The sequence below is a fragment of the Prionailurus viverrinus genome, chromosome X, assembly GCF_022837055.1.
Source record: "Prionailurus viverrinus isolate Anna chromosome X, UM_Priviv_1.0, whole genome shotgun sequence".
Taxonomy (NCBI): Eukaryota; Metazoa; Chordata; class Mammalia; order Carnivora; family Felidae; genus Prionailurus; species Prionailurus viverrinus.
This window is the reverse complement of record NC_062579.1, coordinates 87830484-87848454: the sequence shown is the minus strand read 5'-3', so window position 1 is coordinate 87848454 and position 17971 is coordinate 87830484. Positions and strand designations below refer to the sequence as shown.

Sequence of the window (17971 nt, the reverse complement as noted above, 5' to 3'; positions counted from 1 at the left end):
CTGAGCCCTAGGGTCATACCTGTATCAATGGAGCTAATTCCACATACTTCACAGGGTTACTCTAAAGATGCGATGAGATGCAACAGCCAGAGAATACCATCTGCCCTATCTACCTAATAGGAATCAAAGGGACGTAACAGATACTCCAGTCCTTTTGAAATAATGTAAAGCAACCCGAAGCATTTTCTGACATCCTGAATTCTCGAAAACAAGGAGGCAGCTTGAACCTGCGCTCACTCGTGACAAGGTTCAGGATGGTCCACGCTACGAGGCAGAGTGCTCTCCTGTCCTCATCGGGAACCGCCACGAGCCACCAGTCGATTACGATTTGCCTCCTTCACGGAAGCGCTTTCTTCCATCAGTCACAAAAACTGCGTGAAGTATCAAAAGGCAACAAATGCAGAACAGAAGGAACCAGAGGCTGTGTGTTTCCATCCGTCTCCGTTGCTGACTCACTAGGTGAAGCCTGTTCCACTTTCTGGAGTCTCAATTTCTCCATTTGTAAAAGCAACTCGCCAACACTTCGAGCTGACTGGAAGGAAGGAGGCACACGCATGCCTTATCACGCGTTTTACCGACAGAAAACGGGGGCGCAGACAACTGCCTAAGGTAAGAGGACTGTATCAGTGCTGGATCAGAAATGTTGGGTTTTCCCAGTGTTACCTTTGCTGTGCCATACCTGTCCCTTCAGACCACTCAGATGGGTCTCTCTCAAGCACTGTTAACCTCTTCAATAATAACGCTACCTGGAATCAGCTTCCTGGACTTTCCCTTCCGTGGCCGTCTGGATTGAATGCAAATGCTTTCTAGCTTTCTGAACGCTATGGCTTTTTTTCTTTTAAGCTTATTTATTTATTTTGAGAGAGAGAACACAAGTAGAGAAGGGACAGAGAGAGAGAGAGAGAGAGAGAGAGAGAGAGAGAATCCCAGGCAGGCTTGATGCGGGGCTTTGAGTTCACAAACCACAAGACCATGACCTGAGCCAAAGTCGGACGCTTAACTGCCTGAACCACCCAGGCGCCTCAGTACAAGGACATTTTCTTAAAGACTGTCCTATCACATCAGTAGTTCAGCCAGTTTTAGTCTGTGGCCCATTTGGTAACCTAAATGTCTCATCATCGGGTATGTGTGGGTGTGCAGGGGCGGGGTGGGGAGGCGGAGTGCGTTTGTGCGTGTGCACGTCTGAGACTGTTTGCGAACAGAATCTCGGATTTTACGGTGGGCAACAAAAGCTGGTTTGGGAACAGAAGACGGTGGCAAGGGTTGTGTAAGACGCTTCACGTGTTTCTAAGCAGGCCACGGAATGAAAACCACTTTTACACTGCATTCCAAATTCACCACGATGAGTGCTGAGGAAAGCCAATGAAAACCAACCTGTTTTATCTGCACGTGTAAAGCTCTCTCTCTCTCTCTCTTTCTCTCAGATGGTACAAACAAATCCATAAAGTTAAAAGTTCACACACACATGCACCTCTGAGCACACACACACACCCCGAAGGGCGGAAAGGAAGGAAGGAGGCACACCCAAAGTTGCCTGAGCCTTTCACAGACGTATCAGGGTAACTTTCATTCAAACGTCATGCTTTCCACCCCGCCCAGTACCAGGTATATTCTTTCCATGTGTGACATACACGCTGGAGGCCTCTCCCACTGTGCTCGGTGACGCACCTCAGGAACACTGACCTATTGTCCTCTAATGAAATTGGATTTTACCCATCTTCATGACTTACAAAGCAAACAAACAAATAAGAACACCCACAGTGAGTGAAGGATTGAAGCCAAGGGACCTTACGTCAATTAACATGCTGGGAACTGCTACCGTATTTTGGACTATATTGCAAAGTATAGGCAATTTATACTGGGAGGAGTATTAGACACGCAACCTTCCCGCGGCACGGATGTGTCCGTTTTAACAACCAAGTGTGTCTGGCTTGTGTTATCATTCTTTTCATACCTGAGGGGGAAATAAGCCACAAATATATCTTAATTATTCCAGTAGTCCAAGGGATGTCTCCTCAGTAGTATTTATTAGCTCTGCATTCGTGTAAGAAAGTAATCAAGGTTTTAAAGTGCGGTGTCTTGTTACACGTTAAATTATACACTTTGCCCTAATGCACTGAAACAAAAAAATGGAAATAAACAGAAGGTAGATATAAGTAGGAGTCCTCCAAAACTAGTCAGCAGAACTACAGACAGGGCGAGGAGCCGACTGAAAAGACATCTGTTGGGACTACAGTTAACAATACCGAATTGTCTATTTGAAGTTTGCTAAGAGAGTAAACCCGGAACGTCTCATCCTAAGAAAATGCCTACCTGTGTGAGGAGCTGGAGGTTAACCAGCCTTTTTGTGGTCGTCATTTCACAATGTATATAAATATGCAATCATTATGCGGTACGCCTGAAACTAATGCTATGTTAATGTCAATTACATCTCAGTAACACTGGAAAAGAAGCCATCTGTGTTCTGTTCATAGCTAATAAAACCATATAAAGGAACAACTCAGACGTCTCACACTTTTCTATCCTGAGGGTCTCTCACTCAAAAAAAAAAAAAAAAAAAAAAAAAAAAAAAAAAAAAAAGAAGGAAATGGGAGAGGAGAAAGGAAAAGACTGGAAACAACAAAAACTCAACTCAGAGTTTCCTGAATTTTTGGCCTCAGGACCTGAAGACCCCAAAGAGGTCTTTCATAATGTAGGTTTGATCTATCAATGCATTTATCATATTAGAAACTACAACTGGGGGGTGCTTGAGTGGCTCAGTCGGTTAAGCATCTGACTTCGGCTCAGATCATGATCTCGCGGTCTGTGAGTTCGAGCCCCTGCATCGGGCTCTGTGCTGACAGCTCAGTCTGGAGCCTGCTTCGGATTCTGTCTCCCCCTCTCTCTGTGCTTCCCCCACTCGCACTCTCTCTCTCTCTCTCTCTCTCTCTGTGTCTCTCTCTCAAAAATAAATAAACATTACAAAAAAAAAAAAACTACAACTGGGAAATCTTAAGATATTTATTTAAAAATAACAATAAACTATTATGTGTTAACACGAATAGCATTTTTAATGCAAATCACTATATTCTCCCCAAAATGAGTGAAGAGTGTATTGTTTACATTTTTGCAAACTGCTTTATCATTTGACTAAATACAAAAACAGCTGGATTTCCATGTATGCTTCTGCCTTCAATGTTGTTTTAGGTTCAAGTGTAAGGAAGAAAATACGGCCTCATATAGATACATTGTTGAAAGAAGTGTTTTAGGAGCCCTTTCAGATAATTATGGATATTCTTCCTGATAATGCTACGGCAAAACTTGAGAAGTGGGAGTTTTGTAAATGTTACCTGCAGTGCGGAATCTGATACCAAACCTATGAATTTTTCATACTCCGTTACATTAAAATCCATTGGTCTACCTTGCACATTAAATGGACCTTTTACCCATGCTTGATTTTGTAACATCATGCACCGGTCATTTGGAACAATATCGTGTGACTAATGCACCTCTTCCAAATGTTGTCTCACTTCATTTTACAACACCCCATCAACCACTTTCATTAAAAATACCACCACCATGGCTTCACTCACATGAGGACTTTAAGAGACAAAACAGATGAACATAAGGGAAGGGAAACAAAAATCATATAAAAACACGGAGGGGGACAAAGCAGAAGAGACTCCTAAATATGGAGAACAGACTGAGGGTTGCTGGAGGGGGTGTGGGAGGGGGGATGGGCTAAATGGGGAAGGGGCACTAAGGAATCTACTGAAATCATCGCTTCACTATATACGAACTAATTTGGATGTAAATTTTATTTATTTTTTTTTAAATTTTTTTTTCAACGTTTATTTATTTTTGGGACAGAGAGAGACAGAGCATGAACGGGAGAGGGGCAGAGAGAGAGGGAGACACAGAATCGGAAACAGGCTCCAGGCTCCGAGCCATCAGCCCAGAGCCCGAACTCACGGACCGCGAGATCGTGACCTGGCTGAAGTCAGACGCTTAACCGACTGCACCACCCAGGCGCCCCAGGATGTAAATTTTAAAAAATACGAAAGAAAGTTAAATTTAAAAAAAAACCCCAAAAAATAAATAAATAAAAAATAAAAATACCACCGAGCTCAGAAAAATCTAAGTATTGACACCTGATGCAAGTTTTTGAAAATTTGAATTTTTGCTTGAAAGCTCTCATTTTACCATTGGCAACAAATACGCTCAGTTGTTTTCCTCGCAGTAACAGGCACACCTGGTTCATTTTTGAAAGTTTTTAAGTAATTGCTGTGCCCGACGTGGGGCTCAAAATCACGACCCCGAGATCAAGAGTGACCAGTCTCTTCCGATTGAGCCAGCCGGGCGCCCTTCACTTGGTTCCTTTTTGATAAAGTATCTGCCAGATACTCAGGTCCGCATAATCAGTTAATGTGCCATTCAATCTTTCAAGTAAAAAGTTTTCTATTTTTTAAAAAAAAATGCGGCTAATTTAGCTCGCAACTCTAACAATCGCACAGGTACTTTTCCTCAAGGCAGCCGGTGTACGTCCACTCCCGGTGAGAAAGCTTTCACTATAGTGAAAGATGTATGCCCAGGGGTGCCTGGGTGGCTCAGTCGGTTAAGCGACCGACTCTAGATCTCAGCTCAGGCCTTGATCTCAGGGTCGTGAGTTCAAGCCCCATGTCGGGCTCCATGATGGGCATGCAGCTTACTTAAAAAAAAAAAAAAAAAAAAAGATGCATGCCCAAGAGTTCAGATTTAATAAAATTGATTTTTCTTGCTTCCTTGAGGACATTCATAAATGAAACGCTAAAGCGTGGTTAGTTTTACCGCCCTTGCTTTCCCACCGTCCTTGCAAATGTTAACACGGATGAAGAAGCAGGTAACATCTTAGTGTCGGTATGCAAGTAATTTTGATCCCCAAGGGCCTGTATGCCAACACTTTTTTTGAGAACTGGTGCTTTATTTAGCAACATGTATCGCGGAGTCATCAAATTTTAGAGAGGCAAAACACGTACGGTGTGTAGGGCTTGACAAGAAATTTCAAAACTGAAAATATAATGGCCAAAAGTGCACTTCTAGGTTTTAATGGGAGTTCTGTGGCTGTTGAATTATGAAAAGAAAAATTAATGCATTAGTATCAATTCTGAGGGGACCATGACATAGCCCATTTTGCAGAATCAGGTTAATGCCCGTAAGACGTGAATTTATCACGACGGTATAGTTTAGAAACTTCCAATACATTTTTTTAAAAGATGAAGAATGGCGACATATTTCTTACAAAGTTGTTTCAAAATACCCAGCTCCTAGGTGGCAAATCATTTTCCTTCTGATAAACAGGAAGCGTTGCTCTGACATCAACTAAAACAGAAAGGGTTTGAAAGCTAAAGTCTGTGTGAAATGCAGAAATTATTACTATTTTAAAATATTAAAAACTAGGGGTGCCTGGCTGGCTAGGTCGGTGGACCATGTGACTCTTGACCTTGGGGTCATGAGTTCAAGCCCCACATTAGGCCTGGAGGTTACTTAATAAAAGAAAAAGAAAAAGAAAAAGAAACATTAAAAATCAGGTGCGCTGTAGTATTCATGGGTAACATATGGGGTATTTTAGAGCAAGCCCCAACAACAAATATAAAGGAAGGGGAGAGAAAAGATGAAATAAGAACGGTAAATATTGATAATTGTTGAAGCGGGGGGAGGGGGCAGTTCATGATGTTATTTTTACTTTGTATGTTTGAAAATTTCCATGAAAATAAGTTTTAAAAAATTCCGCGTGCTTATAAGAAAGTATTCAGTATACTGGCAAGCAAAAACAAAATTCCTGGCTCGTATTCACTCACTTAGACAAACAGTGTAAAAGGCAGTGTATTAGATGGCATCAGGAAATATAAAAGTTATGAAACATGCCTTCCACACCCCTCAGTCAGAGCGTCTGTGCCCATATATGTAAAGGACTGCCTAAAATGGGTATCCTGCCTCTGCCATGGCCACCATAAGTGGTACCCACACTACTGCAAAGCACAATGGGAGCCGATGGAATTCCAAATCATCAATGCAATTTTCAGAAAAGGGAGAGGAAAACCGGCATGAAAAGAAAATGCGAAGAGGAAACGTAAAAACTAGGAAACGAAAGTCTCGTTGGTGTTCCTCTATAAAAGGAAACGAACAAGGGATGTGAGCAAATATGGGCATGACCTCGTCAGTTTTCCACCCCAAGCCATCATCTTATTTCACTGCAGGACAGGAACCATCATGTCATCTCCTTTGAGTCAGCTCTTGCAAAAATAACTGAGCAATACATTCATTTTCCATGGGGAACACGAAGTACGCTAGAATTCTTCAGAGGACCGAAGGCAACATTTACAAATGCCATATGTTAGCATTAATTTCTAGGGCTAGTGAGTCTTTTCAGCACCTCCCTGCACACAAACGAAGCCCATCCTAAAGAATAAATCCCCATGCTAAACTAGTACCCTTCCTCGGTCACCCAAGGGGTCTAATGAGAACACTCGTTAATGAAAAGTGAAAGTGACAGCCCAAAAGTCAAATATTTACTTATCAGTTTCCAGTTTATTGCCATATATTCCAAACAAATTGTCAATTTTTCCCTATTCAAACTTCAGATAAAATGTAGAACACTGTTCTCGAAACTCATGCCCTGGAAGTCTTTAAAAGTTGAGGGCATTAAATAATTTAAGATCGCTCTACTGCTTTAATATTTAATATTTATTAAGCTCCATGAAGGCAGTGATTTGTCTGCTTTGTTTGCCAATGTATCTCAAGCATCTAGAACACTGCCTGGCACACAGTAGGGACTCAGTAAGTATCTCTTAAATGAATATATGCTAATGACACTGTATCAAAGGAATGAAAGTCACCTGCTATCGTGGTTTATTACATAACGAAGAGCAAACATAGCTCTTTTAATGCAAACCAAACAAATACAAACGTAAAAGGCATCTACTCTTGTCACATTGGGTAACTCTACAAAACAAGATGATTCCTGAGAGCTAATTTGGAAAACAAATGATAGGTTACGTCTTTCCAGTGGCGCCGAATCCATGATCGTATCTGAATGAAATATGTAGGAAAGGATTTTTAAAATTCTCCACTTTGAGGGGCGCCTGGGTGGCGCAGTCGGTTAAGCGTCCGACTTCAGCCGGGTCACGATCTCGCGGTCCGTGAGTTCGAGCCCCGCGTCAGGCTCTGGGCTGATGGCTCAGAGCCTGGAGCCTGTTTCCGATTCTGTGTCTCCCTCTCTCTCTGCCCCTCCCCCGTTCATGCTCTCTCTCTGTCCCAAAAATAAATACACGTTGAAAAAAAAAATTAAAATTCTCCACTTTGAGAAAATGAAGGCACTTCAGAGAAAAGAAGGAGAGTGGAAAGTATAAAGAACTCTGAATTCTATCGAGTTTTCCCTCAAACTTACCACACAAAGAAAGAGAAATCTCACTTAGCTGTCAAGACACCACTGCTTTAGTTTTCTAAACTTTAAAACGAGCACTTTTGGACCTCACAAGGAATACTGAAACCTTCAAAAGAAAGAGCGGCTTTTGCATTTCCTGCCTGCCTGCCTGCCCTAGTCCAAGATTAACCTTGTCAGTTCTTAGAAGACATAGAAAACCCCTTTAAATGACTAATTCAGATGAAGTGGTAACATGAAACCATAGTTTATAAGACGCTGGTTTCTACTTGTTACCAGATGTCGCCATCACCTCAAAGTGTTAAATGCAATCATGAAGAGGTTCAGATATATTTGCATATGAAATACGTTCTGACTTCCTCTATTATTGTGGAGACATGTTCCCAGAGAAACATTGTTGCCTCGTTGTCTAATAAAACGTCTCTAAGATTGCTAATATTCACTTTAAGAATCACCAAGTACTCCATAGGAGCCTAATTCTTCCCTGTAATTCTTGCAAGCACATATATACGTTTTCAGAACACAACACAAATTAATTCCATTTCACTGGGAGTTTGTCATGAACAGCTGGCTTAAAGGTCTAGCTGAAAAATCCATTTTTTGTGCATGTATACGTTTGGAATTCTTTAGACAAACAGTCCCCAGCTTTACACAGCTTAGGGTTCCTTTACTAGGTATAATTCCACAATTGCACTAGGTTTTCAGCTCCAATCCATTCTTTTATGATTATGTTAATTTCTTTGGTTATGTTGCCATTAATTTTTATTAGCTTCATGAAAAGATTTTTTTGATCTCCAGAGAGAGTTTAATTCAATAACAATGGCTGCTATTTTCCACGCATAATGGTCATTTGTTAAATTTAGCCCAACACAGAATCCTGAGCACAATGTAGGGTTATCCCTACGATTGGCCACAAAAATACTGGGGCGTCATAAAGTGTTACAGGGCCTTACTCTTCAAACATATGGGAGATGCCCCATAAATGTTATTAATTATATTTTTGCTGAGATGCCCCGGTTTTTATTTCCTTGAGAATGAAGTTGGATCCATAAACATTCTACTTAGCTGGCTCACATTTTTAGAGACTGAATTGTAACTGACCAGTGTTGCTCGCTCAATATTTTATTTGGCAACCTGTTACCTGGTACAGCTAAAAAGTCTCATTATAATTCCGCCACAAATCAAATGGCTTGTGTGGCCTTCACTTGCTAAAAATCATATTGTTAGCAAAAAGTCATCCACGCAAGGATAACTTCTTTCCTCCCTGTTTATCCCTCTGCCTGGTACTATGCTACCTTGAAAACTGGCTAAAGCCATCAGCAGTGTTCTTTGGATGGGGTAGACTGTCATAGGCTTACTGATTCTGAGAACTCACTGCCTTAAAGAATGAACTATTAAGTCCCTCATTAGACCAAATAAATACCAAAAAGTGCAGATAACCTATGTGTGGAAAAAGAAATTGGAATATCTGTTTATGATGAGTACCATTTCACTGCATTCTTCCTTAAATCACACTTTTTTTTTTCAATTATGGGGAAGGTTATGGTGCAGCTGCGACCATCACCTAAGGCAAAGTTAGGTGTTGTTGCGGGAAGAAACTACGGTTGATATTAGCGGTAGTAATCCTCACTGTAATGATTGCACTGAAACTATGAGCCATTGGCTCTAACCCAGGGAAGTTTTCATTATTGAGAAGTAATTCTGCTAACTGTATTTAAGGTAGTAGAATTGGACTGTGTTTTTCAAATTCCTGCTTTCTAAGCCTAACCACTTAATACCACATTCATAATGTTATAGGCCACCAGCGATATATTTTGTTAAAGCAATAAAAGCCAATCTAGAATATAAACAGGACAGGAAAGGTATCCAGAGGTTTGGGGTTTTTTTTGTTGTTGTTGGGGGGGGTGCCTCTACCCTAAATCATTTAGCAGAAAGAAGCGTGGAAAAGTTTTATCTCGAGAAAGCAAGACAGAAATGAAAGCATGACCTCATTCACTTTCCCTCACCCAAAAGCAACAAGGTGACATTTTCTCTTCCATTCTTCTTAAGCCCTAATCAATTTAACAGTCTCCCCCCCCTTTTTTTTAACACCTACGGGTAAGTTTCCAAGTGTCCTACTTTAAACTAAGAGGTTTACCAGATTCTTTTTGTAATTTTTAAGTTTTTCTTTTGCAGAATCAAAGATGCTTTAGTGGCATATCCTCTTCTGCACTGAGGAAATGTATTTGTTTAAAACAACAGGAGAGGTAAACCATAACTTCCTTAAGGCAGAACAATAGGTTTAGGAATCTGGTACATAAAAATCTGGTGCGGGGGGGAGGGGGTCTGAAAAATTCTGGAAGTAAGCCTTCAAGAAAGTTTTAAATTTAAAAACAGATCAATAATTTCGAACCTACAAGTTATATATGTAAATCAAGAATGTGGCAATCCTTTGGGGAAAAAAAGGTAATTTTCGCAATTAAAAAAGACACCCAAGTTATATCTGAAGCGAAATGACCAATTAATAGTCATTCAGTGTTTTAAAAATCATAGCAGTTGGGGGGCCTGGCTGGCTCAGTCGGTGGAGCATGTGGCTCTTGACCTCCCGGCCATGAGTTCGAGTCCCACTCTGGGTGTAGAGATTGTGTAAATAAATAAATAAATAAATAAATCTTTAACAGAACAAATAAGAAATGAAAACCATAAAAATTGGGATCCCTGTAGAAAATGAGACCCAGCATGAGACCACAGAGGAAAATAAATTGTCTTCCTTATTGGAATTACCCTTTTTTAACTTCTTTAACATCACTTACGCCATCACAAAATTCTAAGGCATTAGAATTTCTAGCAACACCCTAGCACGGTTTTGTGGAGTCACAGACCGGCTTGTTCTAAAAATTTATGTGGAAAGAAACAGGTCTTAGCATAGGGAAAATACCTTGAAAAGTAAAGTGGGTGGGATCATTCTGCCTGGTGTTAAGTCCTGCCTCGTGGCTGCAGGAACCAAGATAGAGCAACAGATGCAGAACAATGGAATAGTCAACAGAACCCAGAACCAGACTTACGCGAATATGCTCAACCGATCTGTGACAAGGGTGAGGAAGTACTTCAGTGAACGAGTGGTGCTGGGGCAAGTGGACAACCACAAAAAAACAACTCGGGGCGCCTGGGTGGCGCAGTCGGTTAAGCGTCCGACTTCAGCCAGGTCACGATCTCGCGGTCCGTGAGTTCGAGCCCCGCGTCGGGCTCTGGGCTGATGGCTCGGAGCCTGGAGCCTGTTTCCGATGCTGTGTCTCCCTCTCTCTCTGCCCCTCCCCCGTTCATGCTCTGTTTCTCTCTGTCCCAAAAATAAATAAAAAACGTTGAAAAAAAAAACAAAAAAAAAACCCAGAACTCTACCCTGAGCCTCACACCTTTATACAAAAATTAACTCAAGGGGCGCCTGGGTGGCTCGGTTAAGCATCCGACTCCTGATTTCAGCTCAGGTCACAATCCCAGGGTCGTGGGATCTAGCCCTGCATCGGGCATCCACACTGAGCATGGAGCCTGTTTAAGATTCTCTCTCCCTCCCTCCCTCCCTCCCTCTCTCTCTCTCTCTCTGCCCCTCCACTGCTCACGCCCCCCCCCCCCCACGGCTGGAGCACAAGCACACAGGCACTCTCGCTCTCCCTCAAATAAAAAAAAAAAATAACTCAAAGTGGGACACATGCTTAAATGTGAAACAGAACATCACAGAACCTTAGAACACAAATTTGAAAAACTCTTTAGGAACCATGTTTGGTGAGGAGGTGTTAGATGGGACATCAAAAAGACAATCCCTAAAAAGAAATAGTGATGAATTTGGCCTCGTCAAAATAAATACCTTTGTGGGGCGCCTGGGTGGCACAGTCGGTTAAGCGTCCGACTTCAGCCAGGTCCCAATCTCGCGGTCCGTGAGTTCGAGCCCCGCGTCAGGCTCTGGGCTGATGGCTCAGAGCCTGGAGCCTGTTTCCGATTCTGTGTCTCCCTCTCTCTCTGCCCCTCCCCCGTTCATGCTCTGTCTCTCTCTGTCCCAAAAATAAATAAACATTGAAAAAAAAATTAAAAAAAAAAAAAATAAATAAATACCTTTGTTCCGTGAAAGACCTTGGTTCACAGGATGGAAAGAGAAGTGATGGATTAAGAGAAAATAGTTGTATACCACATATTAGACAAAGGGCTATTATCCAGAATATATAAAGACTTTTGAAAACATTTAAAATATACAGTTAGAAAAATAAGCTAAAGACACGAACCGATGTTATGCCAATGGGGATATACAGATAGGAAATAAATACATAAAAAGATGCTCAACATCATTAACCACCGGGAAGAGCAAAATGAAAACACAACGAGATATCCCTACACACCTATCAGAAGAGCTAAAATAAAAACAACAGTGACGATACCAAATGCTGGCAAGGATGTGTAAAAACTGCTGGTGGGAAAATACATGGCACCGTCATTCTGGAAAAACAGCTTGGCAGTTTCTTACAAAACTAAACATGCAACTCTCCTACAACCCAGAAACTGCATTCTTTGGGCATTAATCCTAGAGAAACAAAAGCTTACATTCACACAAAAACCTATACACAAATGTTTACGGTGGCTTCATTTGTAATAGCTCCAAACGGAAATGGCCCAAACATCTACACCATGGAACACGACTCAGCAAGAAAAAGGAAGCGAGTGTTGATATACACAGCTGGGATGAGTCTCGGGAGAATTTGTGCGGACTGAAAAAAAAAGAAACCCAAGATGTTATATACTCTGTGATTTCATTTATATCATATTTTTGAAATGACAGAAATCATAGAAATGCAGAACAGGTTAATGGTTCTCAGGGGTAGAGACGGCAGAGGGGGAAGGAGGTATGTGTTGTTATAGAAGGGTAACAAAAGGGAGTCTGGCAGTGATGGGACTGTTCTGCATCTTGGCCTGAATCAGTATCAACACCTTGGCTTTGATAACTGCACTATGGTCATGGCAAAGTAAAATTTAAAAAATCTAATTAAGACTTAAACACAGACTATAGTACAACTAAACTGATAAGGAAAAGAGAAGAAAATCTACTCTCAATAATTCCATACTCTGTTTTTCTTTCTTTTTTTTTTTTAATTTTTTTTTTTCAACGTTTATTTATTTTTGGGACAGAGAGAGACAGAGCATGAACGGGGGAGGGGCAGAGAGAGAGGGAGACACAGAATCGGAAACAGGTTCCAGGCTCTGAGCCATCAGCCCAGAGCCCGACGCGGGGCTCGAACTCACAGACCGCGAGATTGTGACCTGGCTGAAGTCGGACGCTTAACCGACTGCGCCACCCAGGCGCCCCCATACTCTGTTTTTCTAATTAAAAAAAAATTTTATTTGTTTTGAAAGAGAGAGAGCGGGGGAGGGGCTGAAAAAAGAGAGAGAGCGAGAATCCCAAGCAGGCTCTGTGCTGTCAGCATGTAACCCAACTTGGGCATCGATCTCAAGACCCTGAGGTCATGACCTGAGCTGCAATCAAGAGTCCAGTGGGGAGCCTGGATGGCTCAGTTGGTTAAGCGACCAACTTCAGCTCAGGCCACGATCTCACGGCCTCTGTGCTGACAGCTCAGAGCCTGCAGCCTGCTTCGGATTCTGCGTGTCCCTCTCTCTCTTTCTCTTGCCCCTCCCCTGCTCACGCTCTGTCTCCCTCTATTAAAAATAAAGAAACACTTGGGGCGCCTGGGTGGCTCAGTCGGTTAAGCGTCCGACTTCGGCTCAGGTCACGATCTCGCGGTCCGTGAGTTCGAGCCCCGCGTCGGGCTCTGTGCTGACCGCTGGGAGCCTGGAGCCTGTTTCAGATTCTGTGTCTCCCTCTCTCTGACCCTCCCCCGTTCATGGTCTGTCTCTCCCTGTCTCAAAAATAAATAAATGTTAAAAAAAATTTTTTTTAATAAAAAAAATAAAAATAAAGAAACACTAAAAAAAATTGTTAAAAAGAGTCTGATGCTAAATGACTGAGCCACCCAGGTGTCCCCCCATATTCTGTTTTCAGCATTATTCCCACTAATCTTTCCAAAACATCATTGATATAACCATTAACATAGTAGCCTTAGCATAGATGGTCAATCCATGACTCCATTAGAGTATCTGATCTGGGTAAAAGATACTTTTTTTTCCCTCTTCAATACCAAAATAAAAAGCTGAAATAAAGGAGAATTTCAGGGCTAAAACACATCAATGCATGATAAGTTAGGTATCTGTTATTAGAATTTTTTACTTAAGTGCCACTTCTCCCCAGATATTCATGTGGCTCACTCGTTGGGTCTCCTTCGTGTCTTTTTTGAAAGTTCATTTATTTTATAGCGCTGTAAGTGAAGAGCCTAATGTGGGGCCCTCTTCCCCGTCCCTATAACCTTAATCTTGCTGTAATTTTCTTCACAACACATTACCATCGAATACACTATATCGTTGTTTATTTTTATCTCTCCTGAGTAGGATGTAAACCTCATAAGGGTGGTAATTTTTGTCTGTTTCAGTGTAGTACCTGATCTGTAGAAGGCACTCAGTGAATCTTTGAGTAAATAAATGAAATGGATTTGTGTGTGTGTGTGTGTGTGTGTGTGTGTGTGTGTGTGTGTGTGTTTGAGGAGTAAAAGAGGAAATACTGGCTCCCCAAGATTGATAAAATCCAGTTTCAAAGAAATCAAGAGTGATAAATCCTATAATGTATATCCAATATATATTGGCATTAGAGTTTTCAAAATCTTCTGGATGCATTACAGTGTAAGAAACTCTTTAAGACTGGTAATTAAAACTGCAGCTTTGTTAGCCTAAGAGTCACCCGGACTGAATATATGGCCTAGAAAAATAATTTACCACTCGAAAGCTATTGCTAATGAATTCCCATTAGCGACGGAAGAGCTGGTCCAGTTAAACCAAGCTGCTGAAGTTACAGGTGAAGCGCGTCTCGGAGAGTTTATGTCAACACTAATGACTTGACACCTGCCATTTTGTTAACATCTGAAAGAAAACACCATTTAACATAAGCTAATTCAGAGAGGAATTGGTTTTCCTAGTAAACAAAGTTGGCTTCTGGCTGTGGTGTTTACATTTAAAGCGAGAAGAGCAACGCAACTAGACCTCGGTCACCTCATCTGTAAAACTCCGTGGCCGGACTAGACGCTGAGCTCTTCAAATATGGCGCATTGCTTTATTTATCTTGGTGATACCACTGCCTGGCACACTGTTGACAATTCATAAAGGCCTGTTAAATGAATTAAGTAATTATACAGGAAGTTCCAAATGGCTCTCCTGGAAATGATATCTTTTCTTGACTGAACTACAACCCTCCTCTTCAGGGATGCCTAGTCTTACTCAGTGCCCCTAAGAGTAAGGAGACTGGGTCCAAGAACTTCTCTGTAGGTTGACTCGAGGACACAATGGCAGAGGCGGTTTCTAGGTATCATTAGCTATTTTGACCCGATGCCATGCAGGTGAATCTGGGGTGGTCAAGGGTGCTAGAAAATCTCTGATCTGAAACTGAAGGTGATTCTTTTCATTTTCCTTTGATAATGTCTCATTCTCACAGTTAAGTCAAAAGGTAAAGAATCCCTCAACCGTAACATCACACTTCCTAAATGTAAAACACCAAGCTCTTCTGAACATGTCAAGCGTTAAATGTACTTGATATTGGGGTGCCTGGGTGGCTCGGTAGGTTAAGCGTTCCAACCCTTGGTTTCTGCTCAGCTCATGATCTCATGGTTCGTGAGTTTGAGTCCTGTGATGGGCTCTTCACTGACCATGCAAAGCCTGCTTGGGATTCTCTCTCTCCTCTCTTCTGCCTCTCTCTCTCTCTCTCTCTCTCTCAAAATAAATAAATATATAAATACATACATACATAAGTAAATAAATAAAATGTACTCCACATTATTTCTGGATGGATACACAAGAAACTAGTTCTAATGGTCACCTCCTGGAAAAGGAAATCGGAGATTGGGGTCAGGGGCAGGAGACTCATTTTCTTTTCTTTACGTCCCTTTATAGCTTTTGAATTTGATTCTGTGAATACGTTTCATGTTTGAGAAGTAAATTAAAAAACAAATACATTAGGGGCACCTAGGCGGCTTAGTCGGTTAAGCATTGTACTCTTGATTTCGGCTCAGGTCATGATCTCACGGTTTGTGAGATGGAGCTCCAAGTTGGGCGCTGACAGTGGGGAGCCTGCTTGCGATTCTCTCTTCCCTCTCTGCCCTTCCTCTGCTCATGCTGTGCGTGCTCTCTCTCTCTCTCAAAATAAATAAACTTCCAAAATAAATAAAAAGTAAAAATATTAGATGTGCTCAATAATGCTCTAGGTCAACTGAAACCATTATGTTTCAAAGCATTTAACATTTAGTTGTGCACTACTTAATATTTAATACTTAATAGTAGGTGTTCAATAAATGTGAATAAATAAGAAATTTTGTACAGATATATTACTATAGTAACTTTTAGCAAAGGTGATTACACAATTTTTGTAGGCTTTCAATTATTCAAGTATAAATATTACTAAGGAGGGGGACCTGGGTGGCTCAGTCAATTAAGTGTCCCACTCTTGGTTTCGGCTCAGGTCATGATCTCATGGTTCGTGGAGTTGAGCCCTGGGCTGGTCTCCACGGTTGACAACATGGAGCCTGCTTGGGATTCTCTCTCTCTCCCTCTCTCTCTGCACCCCCCCCCCCCCCACTCATGCACGCACTCTCTCTCTCTTTCTCAAAATAAACTTAAAACATATTACTAAGGAAAAAAGAATTAGGAACAAGTAGATAATAAGCTACTAAACATTAGGAAACTAAAAATGAGCTACATTTAGACACAGAAATCAGTATTGCTCAGAGTCAATCAAAGCAAAGATTTACAATAACAGCAGAATTGGAATAAATGAAATGTCATCTTGTCAATACCACCTCGACCTCATTAGCTGACCTGTGGTTAGACATTTAATATTAAAAAAAAATTTTGTGGGGCGCCTGGGTGGCTCAGTTGGTTAAGCGTTCGACTTCAACTCAGGTCACGATCTTGTGGTCCGTGAGTTCAAGCCCCGCGTCGGGCTCTGGGCTGATGGCTCAGAGCCTGGGTTCTGCTTCCGATTCTGTGTCTCCCTCTCTCTCTGACCCTCCCCTGTTCATGCTCTGTCTCTCTCTGTCTCAAAAATAAATAAACGTTAAAAAAATTAAAAAAAAATTTTGTAATGTTTATTTAATTTTGAGCGAGAGAGAGACAGAGCAGGAGCAGGTGAGGGGCTGAGAGGGAGGGAGACAGAATCTGAAGCAGGCTCCAGGCTCCGAGCTGTCAGCACAGAGTCCGACGTGGGGCTCGAACCCACAGACCGCGAGATCATGACCTGAGCCGAAGTCGGATGCTTAACCGACTGAGCCACCCAGGTGCCCTGACATTTAATATTAACATTACCCATTATTCCTAAAAGCCAAAAAGCAGGAACAATCCACATGTCTCTCAACAGATAAATGGACAAATAAAATGTGGTACAATGGAATATTACCTCCCATGGGTTGAGGAGGTAGGTGGTTAGGGAGAATGAGAGCTTAAGTGTATGAGGTTTCTGGGATGCCTGGGTGGCTTAGTCGGTTGAGCTTGATTTTGGCTCAGGTCATGATCCCAGGGTTGTAGGATCGAGCCCCACGCTCAGCATGGAGCCTGTTTAAGATCCTCTCTCCCTCTGTCCCTCTCCCCCGCTCTCCCTCTTTCTCTCTAAAATTAAAAAAAAAAAAAGAAGAAATAACTGATTTTTAAAAAAGAAAAAGAAAAATGGGGCACCTGGGTGGCTCAGTTGGTCACGAGTCCAATTCTCGATTTTGGCTCAGGTCGCGATCTCACGGTTTGTCGGTTCGAGCCCCAAATAGGGCTGACAGCGCAGAACCTGCTTGGGATTGTCTCTCTCTCTCAAAATAAATAAATAAACATTAAAAAACAAAAAATCAAAAATAAAATCTTTAGGGGCACCTGGGTGGCTCTGTTGGTTAAAGGTCTGACTCTTGATTTTGGCCCAAGTCATGATCTCATGGTTCATGAGATTGAGACCCAGAGTCAGGCTCTGCGTTGAGCATGGAGCCTGCTTAAGATTCTCTCTCTGTTCTCTCTCTCTCTCTCTCTCTCTCTCTCTCTCTCTCTTAAAAAAAAAAACAGAGTATGAGATTTCTTTCTGAGGTAATGAAAATGTTTGAAAATTGACTGTGGTGATGGTTATATGTATCTCAATACATTAAAATCCACTGAAACTGTATACTTTACTCAATAAAACTGCTTCAAAAAGTATATATGTGTGTGTGTGTGTGTGTGTGTGTGTGTGTGTGTGTGTGTGTATATAGGCACCTGGATGGCTCAGTCGGTTAAGCATCCGACTTTGGCTCAGGTCACGATCTCACAGTTTGTGAGTTCGAGCCCCGCGTCGGGCTCTGTGCTGACAGCTTAGAGCCTGGAGCCTGCTTCAAATTCTAGGTCTCCCTCTCTCTTTGCTCCTCTCCCGCTCATGCTCTGTCTCTCTCTGTCTCAAAAATAAATAAAAACATTTAATAAAAAAGTGTATATATATATATGTATATATAT

The 17971-nt window shown here is 41.8% G+C and overlaps 1 protein-coding gene across 1 annotated transcript in view; it reads right to left on the bottom strand.

Moving 5' to 3' along the window:
• Nucleotides 1-17971, bottom strand: part of PLS3 (plastin 3) — a 93421-nt gene that overhangs the window by 62510 nt on the left and 12940 nt on the right. The window lies entirely within an intron of this gene.